General features: G+C 34.7%; 1 long non-coding RNA gene across 3 annotated transcripts in view; it reads right to left on the minus strand.

Annotated features, from left to right (window-relative positions):
• LOC143230913 (uncharacterized) overlaps positions 1-7,666 on the minus strand; it is a 35,622-nt gene extending 27,956 nt beyond the window's left edge. For 2 of the 3 annotated variants that reach the window (XR_013016690.1, XR_013016689.1), the window contains exon 1: positions 7,514-7,665. This is a non-coding gene — a long non-coding RNA (uncharacterized LOC143230913). Of the gene's footprint in view, positions 1-7,513 lie in introns of all 3 variants that reach the window. The other variant, XR_013016691.1, reaches the window with a different exon arrangement.
• Positions 7,667-8,133: the final 467 nt, after the last annotated feature.

Raw genomic sequence — 8,133 nt, forward strand, 5'->3', positions numbered from 1 at the left:
TTGTAGAAACTTTAGTTCAAATGAAATACGTAAATAGTGTTATGTATTTTGCAGAATATACAGTGGCCTGGACTGTGGTAACTAGAATCAGAGGAAACACCGTACGTTTGTGTTTATGATGGTGATTTACACAATGTAATGTGAAATTATTTTAAGTGATGATAATCTCACATTTAGGTAATATTTTGTAATAGGTTGGAAGAAAAAGGTAATTAAATACATTACTTGTAAGAAGTGAGTATCCTACTTTGTCTTCCATTGATTATCATGTAAATGCCCATTCTTCCAAAGAAACCATAAGTTTTTATCATAACAGTGCATAGTCAAAATAAAGGGTGAAGCTTTGTGCCATTTCTGTTGTGTAGGGTTTCCTTGAGGTGCACTCATGTAAGTATGAGATTTGGACCACCCCAATGGAAACATGTTTTGAAAAAGCCTTAATAACTTGTTTGTTGAACTATCAAATAGGATAAGCTTTCCTGTGGTTTATATAAAGATTGCCATTGGTAGGGAAAAGCAAATTAGCCAAGAGGTACACTAGCACCAGAGGGTCACTTCATTCTCTGGCTGAACTGTTGTTGAAATTTATACCTCATAAGGTGGTTAAATAATGACTTGGCAGCTTCTAACAGGTGATCCAGGCATTATTGTGGAGCAGCTATACACTGGTGGCATCACTGTCAATTGTAGATAATACATTGAATAATCTGTTACCTGGATGTTCACTGAAGAGGTCCACAGTTGGAAGAGAAACCACCTCAGTGACAAATTAGAAACTTTATTGGACCATAGAGTTATTGACTAGAGTTTGACATAAAGTAATATCTTCAAGTGATATAGTTTATAAAGTATTGTCAGATTTTGTAAAAATGTACCAAGAGTGTAAATACCCTTATTACCTTTGGGGCAAATAAAAGATCCTGAAAAAAGTTAAATAAGTGAAAAACATTATTAGAAGTTCAATAAAGGCAAGAACTTAGTTTGATATGCAAAGAATGAGAGAACAAATTCTTGCGTTGGATAATATTACCCAATGAGACATACCAGTTAATGAATGGAAATTGGATAAAAAAATTATGTAAAAAGACTTGAAAAAATAAACAAATATAAAGAAAAAATATGGATAAAAAATGCTTGATGTAAAAACCAAACTTAAATGGTCAAGGTATTGAATGAGATGATGAATAAATTCATTGAACAAAATTGTCAACTTTCTTAGGTGAGAAAGGGAAAACAGTTAAAGAGAATCTTTCATTCATTCTAAGGGAGGTAATAGTGCCTTGTTTGGAAATAAAAAAAATTTAAACATTTTTCTGTGTTACAATAAAAGGAGTGAATTTGGTTCCAAGTATATAGATGTAAGAAATACAGTTTAGAGGTTATTGAATTGTCTACCTGAAGGATTTGTAGTGTCATTGGATGTTTGTAAAATGTTGACATAAATGATGTTTTAAGTACATAAAGCATGTCATGTTTTAGTGATCACAGTATATTATTAAAATGCATGTGAATAGTTTTGGTATTGAGATCATACATGGATGTTGTAATGTTGACATAATGGCTGGTGACATTCCTTCTTTCTGCAACAACAAAACATACATCACTTCACACTGAGGGTTGGTTTCAGGATGTTGGTATGGGCAAAAATATACGTAATATTTTTATTGTATGGATAACAAAAAGTAAATGTCTTAAAAAAAAAAGACAACTAAACCCTTACAGAATGTTGATCTCATCCTTTAATATACATGCTGGTGTGTTTCCTACATCCTTGGTTGTCCAATGGAACCTATACAGTGGTTATTTAAATATATATTTGTTCCTTGTATCTGTGCGACTTGATTGACCCATTTGGCTATATGGTCTCATAAATATATTGATATATCCAAATAAATTTCTGTCATAATTTATGAATCTAGATTCTTTTTGACTACTAGTATCAAATGAGTAGATAACTAATTTGAGTGGGGTACAACAGTTGCAACTTTGGTGTTATCATTAGGCTTGATTATTTTCACTTTCCATGCTGTTGACCATCCCAGTTGAAGTATGGCAACCCACCATTCATAGCTGTAAAACAACACACTAGGACTTCATCTTTTGTGGAACAAATAATTGTCCTAGATTATGATACTTTCTCTTTGGAGAGGAAATAGTTTATTTGATGCATGAGTTTTGTAACGATGCTTCATGCCATGGATACAACAGACTTTGTGTTAAACCATGGAAACAAACCTGTTTACATAGGAATTGTTTTAGTGTTCTTCTGAGCTTTCCATTAAGGATATACTCTTGATTACCAAGGTCAAGCCTTGTTTTACAAATTGTACACATCATCCATGCTAGTGGTGCAACTTTCTGTGGAATACTCATTTGAGGAAATGGCCTGCATCTTCTTTCACTTCATTCATAAGTATTTGTCCTGTCTCATTCATTTGAACCTTTGGTCATGTTAGGGACCATTTCCTTACCACCTGACTGAACAGCTCTTAATATCACTGGTACAGTCTGTTACATATCCCCATAGATTGTGAACCTTGAGTGAATAGTTAATTCCTGAACCAAAGTGGTAGAACAATAAACTTCCACTTTCAGCTTTATCATTGGGTTTACACCACCCCAACTTTCTCTATGGCCAATGACTGCCTCTACAGTATACCTCCAGGCTTGGAAGGGCTCACCAGTACTGCATGGTTTCCGTACTGTGTAATTTGTTATCCACAGTCTTACCACCTGGTTAAGTAGCCATGTTGTTGAAGTCCAGTGTCTCTTTGGGTATTTTCAGTCAGTGTAGTTGTCACATACAGACCACCCTTTTTGTGTCAGACTTCCCACAGACATACCACTTTAATGATCTTCCCTCAGAGTGAGGTTGGTCTAAAGGGAGATTACATGAATAGCATTTTAGGTGCATCAGACATTGGTGACTCTTATCCATGAATTCTTAGCTGGAACAAGATAGAAGTTGTAGAAGCTCAGTATCCTGGAAAGGACTTTTTATCTTAGTTTAACAACCATCTCTTTATAACTATTTTACTTCAGTGTTTGACTCTTCCTTTTAGTTATAAGTCATTTAAGTTGTGAAAATTTTCATTTCCGGTAACATATTTTTTTGAAAATTAAATAACAAAAGTAGAAATATAGGGCAGCACATATCAACAGGAAACTCTGAAATAAGATATATATTCATGGAATCATTTTTTTCCTCTTCCTATCCATTCTGTTGTATATTAAAGGCAAACTAATGTCCCTTTGAATGAGGGTATAGGTGCACTGAGTAACAGAAGATTCAACAAGATATTTGAAAGAAAATGAAATTCTTTAGACATGTGAACTTGTGTTAATGTCAAAATTGTGTTTACTAGAATAACTGACAAACTTCAAATGATATTATATTAAAATATGAGGCTGGAAAATGTTTATATATCACACTTTCCAAACAACTCCATACTTTTCTCTTACAAAAGAAATCATTCACTATGCACGAGGAATTCTCATGATCTAAACAAATAATGAAAGTTTTCTAGAACGACTCCTGGAGTGATCATTACAGTTTTAACTCGGTCATTACAACCTTAACTTGCACTTTCGAGCCATTCGGAGATCATTTCACTTTATCTTATTTATTCCAACACTTGTATTTCAAATCAATCTTTAAACTTTCTATCAATATTCTTTTTCAATTATCACTTGAGGACCATGCTGTGTTATTGAACAAACGTTTGAAAAGGAATTGCAAGAAATCTGGAGCTATACATTTGTTCAAATCAGTTGATGATAAGTCTCCAACACTTCAACCCATGATAGTAATGCTGAAAGTAAATACCGAAATCTCAACAACACCAAAGGCATCAAAAGTCCAGCTTTGTATTACCAGTACAATGGGATAAATAATTACCATCATCAACAAGGGTGATAGTGGAGGCACTCACAGATGAGATAACTGACAGGAAAAGGTTTAAATTCTTTACACATTCTCAACTAAATGTGGAGGCATCTCGCATTGTAGCATTATATTCACGTTTAAAGCACTACGAACAATGTGAAAAATAATTACCAATAATTCTAACTATTTTAGAAACTAGTTTTTTTAATTAGTCGTTAGACCCATAAATTACATATCATGCAACTAGCTATTAATGTAAACCAACATAATTGTTTGATTTGAATTTCCCACGAAACTATATGAGGGCCATCAGTCTAAGCCGTCCCTAATTTAACAGTGTAAAACTAGAGGGAAGGCATTTGGTCATCATCATCCACCACAGACTTTTTTTCTTTCTTTTTTTTACCAAAGAATAGCAAAATTAACTGTAACATTATAACGCGCCCACAGTATGATAAGAAGTCAAGTGCCTTAACCACTTAACTCTGCCGAGCCACCAACATAATCTTCCACAATATTATATAATTACGTCACCGTCAATGCCGAATTAATGGTTTTATTGGCCCTAGGCTTTTCAACTTATTGAGGCCCACATGAGACAAAACCTCCACGTGCAAAAGATTCCCTGATTAGTGTGTGACTCTGGGCTTCAGCCCGTTTAGCCCATGCCTTAAGCCGAGGTTGATCATCACTTGGGGAAACTTTTTTCAGTTTCATGATACTCGAAGTCAACGTAATATAAATAGAAAGTAAGTTAACGTTTTAATTAACTAAACATTTATAGTTGAACTTAATAATGCACTTAATACACAATTTATGAAAAAAATCATTCCGTAGGTTATATAAATGTTATAATAATGTTAGTTAGCAAGTTAAGATTTTAGTAGCTGTAGATTATTAGATGTTTTATTTGTATGCTATTCATATTTGATATGTTAATAAACTCTCAAACCCTGAAGGGGCTCGTTAAAGTATAAAAAAACCATTAAAAGTTAAATGGTACATACACTTAATTTATATTTAATCGATAGACAGATTAACACAATGAGTACTTGATTTCATGCAGAGATCGAAAGATATATATATATCGCACAAGGCAAGTATTTTGGTTTTAATATCTGATAATCTCCAAAGGGGTTTGAGAGACAATCAGAAACTTGTTTTTATTCGATCAACTCAATAAATAACAGTTGATATTTTACTTGGATAAACTAACTGTTTAGATTTTCATTGACTTAGTTAAGGTTTACTACTATTATGAGCTGATGGTTTGTTAAGTGGTTGATTATGATTAGAGAGTGAACTTAACAAGTCTTATAAATAAATAACTCTAAGGGATCAGAAAAAGCTGTGAAAGTTGTGAGCAGGAAGATGCTTTGAAGAAGTGGAAAGCCCGAAGTGTTGTAATATAACGTGGCTGTAGAGGTAGAGCAGAGATAAGATTACCTAAAATGTGAAGAAAACACATCAGTTTGAAGAAATACGAGATCTATAGGAAAACTAGGTGAACCACAAATTAAACAGTGGCATAAATAAAGAAGTTTTTGTAAACTTGAAATTGTTTTTGATATTTCACGCATTTACGATTTGAATGGATTACTTTGTTAGGTGCTAAGTAGAGTCTAGCAATACATTGTTTTACATATTTAAACTTAATTTTAAAATTTCGGGGAACGGTTTCTTCTCAAATCTGTGATAAGAGAATCCAAGGTTCAAGTTGTAGTTTTAGTGTTTGTGGGAGAGTATGAGATAAAAAAAACACTTTAGAATAGGCGTAGAAAAAATCCATGTGGCCAGTGCCTTTGGGGATTCTGACAGAAAATGTATTTATATATGAAATTTAGTTTAAGGCGTAACTAATAAAATACAATAAAGTATGTTTAAACGATAGGTGGTTGGAAGATATACTACATGGCCAAACGTATGTGGACATCCCTTCTAATTAGTGGGATCAACTATTTCAGCCACACCCATTGTTAACAGGCGCATAAAATCAAGCATATAGCCATGCAATTTCCATAGACAAACATTGGCAGAAGAATAAGTCGTACTAAATAGCTCGGTGACTTTCAATGTGGCACTGTCATGGGATGCCACCTTACCAACAAATCAGTTCATCAAATTTCTGCCCTGCTAGAGCTGCCCTGCTCAACTATTAGTGCTGTTATTGTGAAGTGGAAACATCAAAGAAAACAACAACTCAGCCACGAAGCGGTAGGCCACATAAGCTTACAGAACGGGCCGCCGAGTGCTGAAGTGCATAAAAATCGTCTGCCCACATTTGCAACACTCTTTACCGAGTTACAAATTGCCTCTGGAAGCAACATCAGCACAAGAAACTGTTCGTCGGGAGGTTCATGAAATGGGTTTCCATGGCTGAGCAGCTGCACACAAGCCAAAAATTACAATGTGCAATGCCAAATGTCAGCTGGAATGGTGTAAAGCACACAGAAATTGGACTCTGGAGCAGTAAAACTGCATTCTTTGGAGTGATGAATCACGCTTTACTCTCTGGCAGGCTGACAGACAAATCTGGGTTTTGCAGATGCCAGGAGAACACGACCTGCCCGAATGCATAGTGCCAATTGTAAAGTTTTTTTGGAGGAGGGATAATGGTCTGGGGTTGTTTTCTCATGGTTTGGGCTAGGCTCTTTAGTTCCAGTGAAGAAAAATCTTAATGCTACAGCACACAGTAAGATTCTGGAGAATTGTGTGCTTCAAACTTTGTGACAACAGTTTGGGGAAGGCCCTTTTTTATTTCAGCATGACAATGTCCCTTTCACAAAGCAAAGACCATAAAGACATGGTTTGCCGAGGTTGGTGTGGAAGAACCTGACTGGCCTGCACAGAGCCCTGACCTCAATCCCATCGAACACCTTTGGTATGAATTGAAACCATTGTTCCGTTTGGAAGCAAAGTTCTAAAATTTAGTGAATGGTCTTCTCAGAAGAATGGAGGCTATTATACCAGCAAAGGAGGAAACAATTCCATATTAATGACCATGGTTTTGAAATGAGATGTTCAACAAGCTTATATACGTGTGATGGTCGGGTGTCCACATACTTTTGACCATGTAGTGCATTTTAGGGGTAGATATGGATTATCCAAATTATTGATTAGGCGAAATGGAGATATATATATATTTTTTTTTTCCAAGAACTTGGTGTTACGGCTGTTGTGTGGAATTATTCTGTTTGTTTGTTACGTATAATCATTTTTAAAATAATGTTTAGCTAGTTTAATGAAAAGAATTTTTACTTTCATCATTAATACTAACTAATTTTTGTGATACAGAACTGACTCCCTCTAGCTCTTATCTAACATAAAATGTGTTGTTGTTGTTACTTTAAAAGTTACCTATTGGTCAATGCATACTCTCATGTTATAGGTATACAAATTTTGCGCATCATAAGGGTTGGATTTAGGATTTTGTAAAAATTTATTTATTAATAGTTTCAGTTTAGTTTAGGTGATGGAATTGTAGAGTTGGAGTAAAAGGCCCGTGTTGTCTCAAAACATTGTGTTATTTTTCATCAAGCTACTGCGGAGCATAAGATACAGAAAATAATTCATCATTCGGTATTATGAGTGTTTTGAAAACATTTCGAAATAAAAAGAAAAACTTACTTTTTCATTACGACAACAGCTGAATAATCACTTCAATGGTTTTTTTCTTGTTGCCGTGCAGTGATAGATCCGCTTCTTAAATATGGAAACTTGTTAGTTATGAACGTTAGTACTTTGAGCTTACTAATAAGAGAAGAGAATTTACTCATGGAGTTATGAACAGAGCACTGGTCACATGACCAGGTGACAACATGGGGAAATCGCCCGTATTATCAAAACAGGAAATGACGATCGAATATCACTGATAGATAACTGCCAACTTCTCAAACAATGCCCGAGAGTTGTGCTTGTTTTAATTGCACAAATAAACGTAAAAAGGCCTCAGGAATTTCTTTCCATAAGTTTGTATTCACATATGTGAACTTTTCTTTTTGAAAATGAAGGCTTTGATGCTCGAGCATTTGCAAACTGTCGCCTGCTTTGCGCCTGTCAAGAGACAAAGTAGATTGTGATGTACTAATTTCTACAAGGTATACCAGGCTGTACACCGTAGGCCTATTTAAGAAGATATTGGATGTTAGAATTGAGTGTGATATGATACTGAAATAGGCTGAGATATTAAATATACCAGTATTTAGGTATGATTAACGACAAAGCAGCCAAATCATAAATGACCGCTG

This window comes from Tachypleus tridentatus, chromosome 1 (genome assembly GCF_004210375.1).
Source record: "Tachypleus tridentatus isolate NWPU-2018 chromosome 1, ASM421037v1, whole genome shotgun sequence".
Taxonomy (NCBI): Eukaryota; Metazoa; Arthropoda; class Merostomata; order Xiphosura; family Limulidae; genus Tachypleus; species Tachypleus tridentatus.